The sequence below is a fragment of the Pteronotus mesoamericanus genome, unplaced genomic scaffold, assembly GCF_021234165.1.
Source record: "Pteronotus mesoamericanus isolate MK-2021 breed Mesoamerican mustached bat unplaced genomic scaffold, CSHL_Meso_final scaffold_651, whole genome shotgun sequence".
Lineage (NCBI taxonomy): Eukaryota > Metazoa > Chordata > Mammalia > Chiroptera > Mormoopidae > Pteronotus > Pteronotus mesoamericanus.
This window is the reverse complement of record NW_026555325.1, coordinates 20,399,870-20,410,027: the sequence shown is the minus strand read 5'-3', so window position 1 is coordinate 20,410,027 and position 10,158 is coordinate 20,399,870.

Genomic DNA, 10,158 nt, shown 5'->3' with positions numbered 1-10,158 from the left:
GGAAGCTCCAGACAGGTAACCCAAGGCTAGTTACATGCAATGTCTGACTTCAAACTGAACCTGAACCCCTCCAAGTTGAACCAGAACCAACACAACCAGTGGTGGGCTTCAGACCATGCCAGAGCTTGACCCAACTAGCCATATACATGGTACACCCAGAAGGGGATTCTGGCAGGCACCAGACCCTGCTGGGAACAAAGTCTCTGGGGGCATTCCCTGAAGAGCAACTCATACAGAGTGATCAAGGTTTATTTTTGTAGTCAGTCAGCCTGAAGGGTTAACTCCACCTATGAAATGGCCAACAGCATTTAAGACTCAGCTGTAACAGGAAGGTGCACATGACCCACAAGAAACATCCCTGGAGCACTGAGCTCAGGTGATTCAGAAGATTGTGCCATTGAGCCCAACAAGGCACCTACATCATAAAGCCATCATAACAAGTTTTGGAGTTATAGCAGATTTACCTAATACACAGGGACAAAATGGGGAGACAAAAATTTGTCCCAAATGTAAGAAAAAGAGGAATCCTCAGAAAAAAATTAAGTGAAATGGAAGCAACAAAAATACCACATGCAGACTTTAAAACAATGGTTATGAGGATGCCCAAAGACCTTAGGGGAAGAACGATGATCTCAGTGAGAGCTTAAACAGAGAAATAGTGAGCATTAAAAAGGACCTGGAAACCATTTAAAACAACCAGTCAGAAATGAAGATTACAATATCTGAAATGAAGAACACACTAGAAGGAATCAGCAGCAACTCAGATGAAGCAGAGGATCAAATCAGTGATTTAGAGGACAAACCAACAGTAAGCCCTAAACAGAGCATCAAAAAGAGAAGAGAATTTTTAAAAAATGAGGAAAATCTAAGGAATCTCTGGGACAACATCAGGTGTAAGAACATCTGCATCACAGGGGTACCAGAAGGAGAAGAGAATGAGCAAGGATAGAGAACTTGTTTGAAGAAATAATGGCTGAAAAATTCTCTAACCTGGTGAAGGAAAAAGTCACATAAGTTCACGAAGCACAGAGTCTCCATCAAGACGAAACTAAAGAGGCCCACTCTAAGAAAAATATTCATTGAAATGGCACAGGTTAAAGACAGAGAGAGAACCTTAAAGGCAGGAAGAGAGAGGTAGTTACCTACAAGAGAGTTTCCATAATGCTGTCAACTGATTTCGTAGCAGAAACACTTCAAGCCAGAGGGGATTGGCATGAAGTACTCAAAGTGATGAAAAACAAGGACATGCAACCAAGACTACTTTATTCAGCAAAGCTCTTATTCAAAATTGAAGGTAAAATAAAGAGCTTTGCAGACAAAAAAAAAGGTCTAAAGTTCATTACCACCAAACCAGGATTGCAAGAAATGTCAAAAGAACTGCTTTTAGAAAAAGAAGAATTATTATATAGAGAGGAACATAGGTAAAGCAAAAATTGCAATAAATAAGTACCTATTAATGATAAAATTAAATGCAAATGGATTAAATGTTCTATTCAAAAGACACAGGGTAGATGAATGGATACGAAAACATGACCCATGTACAGGGTCTGGCACAAATAGTGTCCCTTTTTTATTACAGAATCTTTTATTACAAAATCATAAGCATGTAATTCTGTAACATAACAATATCACACTCAAGTGTACCATATGACATTTTAGGTGAAATGTTCAGATTAAAACTATAAATTATTACACCCATATTATTACCCTACCAACCACACTCAAGCAGGTGTTACTTCTGTTGGACCCGGTATATGCTGTTTAAAAAGAATCACCTAAGAACAAAAGATTGACACAGGCTGAAAGTGAAGGAATGGGAGAAAATATTCCATGCAAATGGAGATTTAAAAAAAGTTGGGGTAGGAATACTTACTATATTTTGCCATGTATACTTACTATATTTTTGGCCCAAACTTTCAGAAAAAAAATCTTTCATTTTAATTTTTTAATTCAATTATTTATTTATATTTAGAAACAAAACTGATTATCATATTCCAGGGTATTATTTTGCATATGGATATGGTTATTGCTTTCCAGAGTTACACTTTTAATGCATTAGCATAAATAAAAGAATTGAAAACATTTATATAGATATGGAATTAGTACTACCCATGTATAATGTGCAGACTTATTTTTTCCCTTAAAAATTTGGACAAAAAAGTGCACATTATGCACAGCAAAATACAGGTATGTCTGACAAAATAGACTTCAAAACAAAAGCCATAACAAGAGACAAGGTCACTGCATAATACTCTAGGGATTGATACAACATATAAACCTTATAAACATGTATGTGCCTAACACAGGAGCACCTAAATATATAAAGAACATCTTGATTGACCTTAAGTAACCAGAGGGTTGGGGGGAGGGGGATAACGGGGGAAAGAAAGGGAAGGGTCATCAAAGAACATGTACAAAGGACCCATGGACAAAGCCAAAGAGGGGAAGGATTGAGGGTGGGATGGGGGTGTGTGTGGGGGGAAAATGAAGACAACTGTACTTGAACAATAACAAAAAAGAGAGAATGATTGACGGCAATGTAGTTATAAAGGGGATTTTAACACCCTACTGTCATCAATGGATAGATCTTCCAGACAGAAAAACCCACAAGGAAACAGCAACCTTTAATGACATACTAGAGCAGATGGATTTTATTGGTATTTATAGAACATTTCATCCCAAAGCAGCAGAATATACATTCTTCTCAAGCGCAGATAAAACATTCTCAAAGATAGACCACATGTTATGACATAAAATAAGTCTTCACAAATTCAAGAAGATTGAAATCATATCAAGCATCTTCTCAGATAACAATGGTAAGAAAATAGAAGTCAGCTATGATAAAAAAAAAAACCCTCAAAAATGTTCAAACCCTTGGAGGCTAAGTAGCATGTTATTACACAGTGAATGGGTTGTCAATGAGATCAAGGAAGAAATAAAAAAAATTACCTGGAAAAAAATGAAAATGAACACACAGCCCAAAATCAATGGGATACAGTGGAAGATTTCTGAGAGGGAAGTTCATAGCATTATAGGCCTGTATCAAGAAGCAAAAAAAAATATCAGATAAACAATCTGCCCCTATACCTAAAAGAATTAGAAAAACAACAACAAAGAGGGAAAGGAAATAATAAAGATCAGAGCAGAAATAAATGACATAGAGACTAAAAAAAAATACAAAAGATCAATGAAATCAAGAGCTTATTCATTGAAAAAGAAGACAAGATTAATGAACCTTTAACCAAAGTCAAAAAGAAAAAAAGAAAGTATGCAAATAAATAAAATCAGAAATGAAAAAGGACAGATAACAACTAACATCACAGAAATACAGAGGACTGTAAGAATTGTGAACAACTATATGCCAACAAATTGGACAACTTGGACAAAATGGATAAATTCCCAGCAACATACAGTCTTGCGAAATTGAATCAGGAAGAATTAGAAAACCTGAACAAACCAATTACAACTAATGAATTGAAGCAGTAATAAAAAAAACTACCAGTAAACAAAAGCCCTGAACTGGGTGGCTTCACAGGCAAATTTTACCAAACATTCGATGAACTGACACCTATCTTTCCCAAACTATTCCAAAAAATTCAATGAAAGGGAAGACTTCAAGCTCTTTTTATAAGGCCATCATTATCCCAATTCCAAAATCAGCTAAAGACACTACAAAGAAGAAAAACTATAGGCCAATATGCTAGATAAATCTAGATGCTAAAATCCTCAATAAAATATTAGCAAACCAGATGCAGCAATACAGTGAAAAGATCACACACCATGATCAAGTAGGATTTACTCTGGGCATGTCAGGTTGCTACAATATTCACAAATCAATGACTATGACACATCACATAAACAAAATGAAAGATAAAAATCACATGATCATATCAATAGATGCAGAAAAAGCACTTGATAAAATCCAGCACCCGTTTATGATAAAAACTCTCAGCAAAGTGAGAATAGAGGGAGCATACCTCAACATAATAAAAGCCTTGTATGACAAACCCACAGCCAACATCATACACAATGGGCAAAAGCTAAAAGTGTTTCCCTTAAGATCAGGAACAAGACAGGGATGTCTGCTTTCACCACTCTTATTCAACATAGTACTGAAAGTCCTAGCCACAGTAATCAGACAATAAGAAGAAATAAAAGGTATCCAAATTGGAAAGGAGGAAGTAAAACTCTTATTACTTGCAGACCACATGATATTGCACATAGAAAACCCTAAGGATTCCATAAAAACCCTACTCCGCCTTATAAATGAATTTGGCAAAGTAGCAGGATACACAATAAATACTCAGTAATTGATAGCATTTTTATACACCAATAATAAACTACCAGGAAGAGAAACTAAGAAAACAATCTCATTTACTGCTGCAACAACAACAACAAAATAAGGTACCAGGGAAAAAATTTAACCAAGGAGCCAAAAGACCTGTTCTCAGAAAACTATAGGACACCGAAGAAAGAAATTGAAGGATACAAATAAGTGGAAGCAAATACGGTGTTTATGGATTGGAAAAATTAACATCATTAAAATGCACTTATTACCCAAAGCAATGTATAGAGTCAACACAATTCCTATTAAAATATCAATGGCATATTTCACAGATCTAGGACAAATATTCCAAAAATTTATATGGAACCGAAAAAGACCCTGAATAAAGTGGGAGATATCACAATATCTGATATCAAACTATACTATAATGCCATTTACTCAAAACATTCTCGTACTGGCATGAGCACAGGCAGATAGCTCAATGGAAGAGAGCAGAGACCCCAGAAATAAAACCACACCTTTATGGTCAATTGATATTTGACAGAGGAGGCAAGAGCACACAATGAAATAAAGACAGTCTCTTCAAAAAATGGTGTTGGGAGAACTGGACTGGTACATGCAAAAACATGAAACTAGATCACCAATTTACACCATACAGAACAATAAAGTCAAAATGGATAAAATACTTAAATATAAGTGTGAAACCATAAAAATTCTAGAAGAGAACTTAGGCAGTAAAATTTCAGATTATTTTTCATACCTGTATTTTTGCCGATATATCTTCCAGGGCAAGGGAAATGAAGGAAAAAAAGAAACAAATGGAGCTACATCAAATTAAAAATCTTCTGCACAGCTAAAGAAAAGAAAACCCACTGTATGGGAGAACATATTCACCAATGATACATCTGGTAAGGGTTTAATTTCTGAAGTATATAAAGAACCTATACAACTTGACACCAGGAAGACAAACATTCCAATTAAAAAATGGGCAAAGGACCTGAATAGACACCTCTCAACAGAAGACATATAGATGGCCCATAGACATATGAAAAATGCTCAACATCACTAATCATCAATGAGATGCAAATTAAAACCACAATGAGATATCACCTCACAACTGTTAGAATACCTGCCATATACAAATCAACACACAATAAGTGCTGGTGATGATGTGGAGAAAAGAGAACCTTAGTGCACTGTTGGTGGGAATGCAGACTGGTGCAGCCACTGTGGAAAACAGTATGGAGTTTCCTCATAAAATTAAAAATGGAACTGCCTTTAACCCAGTGATCCTGCTTGTGGAAATATATCCGAAGACTTTGAAATGCTAATTTAGAGAATATATGCACTCTTGTGTTCATTGCAGCATTATTTACAATAGCTAAGATCTGGAAATAGCCCAAGTGCCCATCATAAGTGAGTGGATAAAAAAGCTGTGGTCCATTTACACAATGGAATACTACTAAGCTGTATAAAAAAGGACCTTTTACATTTTGCGACAGCGGGGATGGACCTGGAGATTATAATGCTAAGTGAAATAAGCCAGTTGTAGAAAGATAAATACCATATGATATCATTTATGTGTGGATTCTAATGAACAAAATAGAAATTCCAGGCACGGATACCTGGAATAGACTTACAGCTGTCAGAGGGGAGAGAGGTTGAAGAGCTGGATGAATGAAAGTGAAAGGATTAAGCAAAGAATCACATATATATAGAACAGTGTGGTGATCGAAGGAAAGGAGGGAAGATAAAGGTGTGCCAAGAGAAGGGGAAATGGGGATGGAAAGAGACTTAGGGTGATCTCCACGTGATGCAGTGTGCAGATGATGTTTTATTGAGTTGTACACTTGAAACTTGTTTGGTTTTGTGAACCCCAATAAATTCAATAATAAATAAATAAATATAAAACTTATAAAAACTACCAGTTAATATCTATCGTAGAGATGCAAAAATCTTTAACAAAATTTATCAAATTGAATCCAACAATCTACAGTAATTAAGACAGTGTGTTATTGGCAAAAGGAAAGGCGCACTGATTAATTGAATAGAAATAAACTCATACATATATGATCAGCCATTCTTTTCATTTAAAAAGTGGTATAAAGGCAATTTAATAAAGGATAGTCTTTTGAACAAATGATGCTGGAACAGGCAAACAACAAAAAAACCTATAAACCTGTCTTGCATGTTTATACTTATTATCTCAGAATGATGCTGAAATATAAAAATAAAATCTAAAACTATAAAAACTTCTAATAAAGAAAATCTTTTGATCTTGGGTTACATAAATTTCTTAGATGACAGCTCTGAAAGCATGTTCCATAAAAGAAAATATTGATCAATTGAACTTCTTCAAAATTAAAAACTTTTACTCCTTGAAAGATGGTGTCAAGAGAATGAAAAGACAAGCTTCAGGCTGGGAGATAGTATATGCAAAACACATATTAAAGCACTTGAATCAGAATATATAAATAATTCTCAGAACACAACAAGGAAAACAAGAAAGCTAATAAGAAGTGTGCAAAACAAGAGGCATACGAAGACGTTCAACATCACTAATCAGAGAAATGCAAATTGAAACTGCAATGACATATTACCTCATACCTGTCAGAATGGCTATCATCAATAAATCAACAAACATCAAGTGCTGTGAAAATGTGAAGAACAGGGAATCCTAGGGCACTGTTGGAAATGAAGTTTGGTGAAGCCACTGTGTAAAACAACATGAAAATTCCTCAAAAAATTAAAAATAGAACTACTTTATGACCCAGAAATTCCACTTCTGGATATATATCCAAAGAAACTCGAAAAGATTAATTTGAAAATTTATATTTACCTCTATGTTCATTGCAGCATTATTTACAATAGCCAAGATATGGAAGCAACCCAATGAGTGGCTCATCAATTGGTGAATCGATAAAGAAGATATACACTTATACAATGAAATATTACTCAGCCATAAAAAGGAGTGAAATCTTACCATTTGGGACAAAATGGATGGACTTAGAGGGTATTATACTAATGAAATCGGTCAGTTAGAGAAAGAAAATACCATATCATTTCACTTATATGTGGAGTCTAAAGAACAAAATAAATGAACAAACAAAACAGAGGCCGACTCAGAGATACAGAGAATAAATTGAACATTGCCCAGTGAGAGGGAATTTGAGAGACTGAGTGAAAGGTGGATGGATTATGAAGTACAAATTAGTAGTTACAGAAGTCACAGGGCTGTGAAGTACAACATAGGAAATGGAGTCATTAATATTGTAATAATGATGTATGGTGCCAGGTAGGTAGAACTATTGAGGAGATCACTGTAAATTATATAAATGTCTAACCACTGTGCTGCATATCTGCACAATAGATTACTAATAGAAAATAATACTGAATGTAACTGTAATTTGAAAAAAAATAGTGCTGAGTAAGAAAAGGAAAAAACGTGGGCACAAGATTGAGATAGATAAAGAAGATACTTGAACAGAAAAAAAGCACATCAAAAGTGCTCGGTATCATTAGGCATTAAGCAAATGCTTGTTAAAATCACAGTGACATAGCACTGCACACCTATTTGAATGGCTAACACAAAATTCAAACAACCCTCAAACAACAAACAGACAAAAAATAAAGAAGACAATACGAAGTGCTGACAGGAATGCTAAATAACTGGAACTCTCATACATTACCAGTGTACCATGTAAAATGGTACAGCCACTTTGGAGAGCACTGGTAATTTTATATAAACTTTTTAGAAAATATACTAGTCCCACTCCTGGATTTTCAGTGAATAGAAATGGAACTTATTTCATGTAAAATCTGTATATTAATTTTTAATACAGGCTTATTCTTAATCTACAACACCTGGGAAAAATGAAACATTTTTTAATGAATGGATCAACAAAAAACTGTATATTTATTCAGTGAACTATTGATGTATGCAACAACATGAATGAATCTCAAATGCCTTAAGGCAAATAACAGACTCCAGAATCAGCAAGCTGCATTCATTTCTCATTCTGGAGTAGAAAACCTATCGAAAGAGAAAATATTGCTTGCCACAGGCTGGGGTGGTGCGAGGAGTTGTGCAAAAGGCTATCTGAGGAAACTGGGGAGAGGGGTGATTAAACTGCAGTTGTCAAATTTCATAAGACTGCATACAGAAAGGATGAATATTACCATGAGTAAGTTATATCTCAATAAGTTGAACCTCCTCCCCTAATTGGAGTGCATGTGTGTGAACTAAGCCTCACGTAGATCAGGAAGTCAGGAGGTAATGTTTCAAATTGGTTTATTAAGAACAGTAGTATATTTTTAGAGGTATTGTCCTTAGGTGATGTCCTAAAAAACAATAGTAATAGTTAAAAGTGGGTGCTTCTGGGAAGTGAGACTTCTGGGTCACTAGACGGAGGCTTTACATTGTAATTCTTTCTATACTATGCATTTAAAATGTTGGTTATACAAGCAAAAACAAATATTTTAAAATTACAAATACTTGATATACTTTTTTTATATAACTTCTATGTAAGGGATTTATGTACATATTAAAATGTGTCTTGTATATATAATCTTCAGTCTGTAAAATGCCATAAAGTAGATAGAAATGAAATCAAAATAAGGTAAGTTAGGCTATGTTTTGTTCATTAGCATGGAGTAGTAATTTCTTCTCTTAGTAGAGGAAGTTACAACTGAGAGACATTATCCATACATAGATAAGGCCCTTTGTAAATGCAGCATTACTCACCTGCTCTTTTAGGTAAAAGCATTTGGTTCAACCTGAAAGGTCATTTATCACCTACAAGGGAGCACTTATGGGCTGTTTGGACTCTTTTAGTTGGTTTACTATAGCATTAAGCTTGCTTATGGAGAATTTTGCTTACATCTGCAGTCTATACACAAGCTCATTAATGCATTAAGAAACCTCATTTTGCTGAGTCAGATTAGAGGTACCCCTTGTTCAGTACAGTGTCATGCACACAGTGGGCAGTCAGCATTTTTTTGATTGTCTTTTACACAGTCAGGGAAGTCACTATGCCTGTTTTGACCTGCTTCCAAGACAAATTACAAAATGAGGAAAAGTTATGGAAATATCATCAGGGTAGGCCAGTCTGCTGATTTTTGTTCCAGAGATCAGGTGAGCTTTCAGTGTAAAGTAGGAGTCATTCTGTATATGACTCCTGTCATATACTCATGTACATGTATACTCATGTATATGAATTTCCAGGGGCAGCCCTGCTTTCCAGTATGCTAGCCTGTCTTCAGACCACAAATTCCAATTTTTGGTCTTGAAAATAGAGATACTGTGAGCTATGGGATAACATGGCACAAGCTTGTGGGTATTTAACAGATTCATTCATCAGTGTTATTTTAAAGGCCTGAGCAGAAGAGTTAACTGAAAATATCCCTGTGGTATGCTGGGCAACTCCTTATGAATTAAATACTTTAAAAGAGTAAGAAGTGACTTCAATGAAATAATGTCGTCATTACTTTTTGATTATACCATTCATATGTATAAGAAATTAGGGAAAGATGTTGAAAAATGTAAAAATCATCTTTAGTTTGATACCTCAGAGATAATCAATATTAATATTTTTATGTGTTTCTAGTCTTTATTTCTATGCTTATATATGTAAACTGATATCATATCATATGTGTTCTATAATTCTACTTTTCATTTCATGTTTATTGTGAGCAATTTCTACTCTAATTAAGTATTATTAAAAATAGGATATTATGCCATCAAATGGATTATCAAAATTAATTTAAATGTGTTGATTTGGGGACATTTAGGTATTCCCATTTTTACTTTTGTGAATAATAACTCTTCAATGGAAATTTGAAATAAAATTTTGTTTTTCTAGTTATTTGGTATA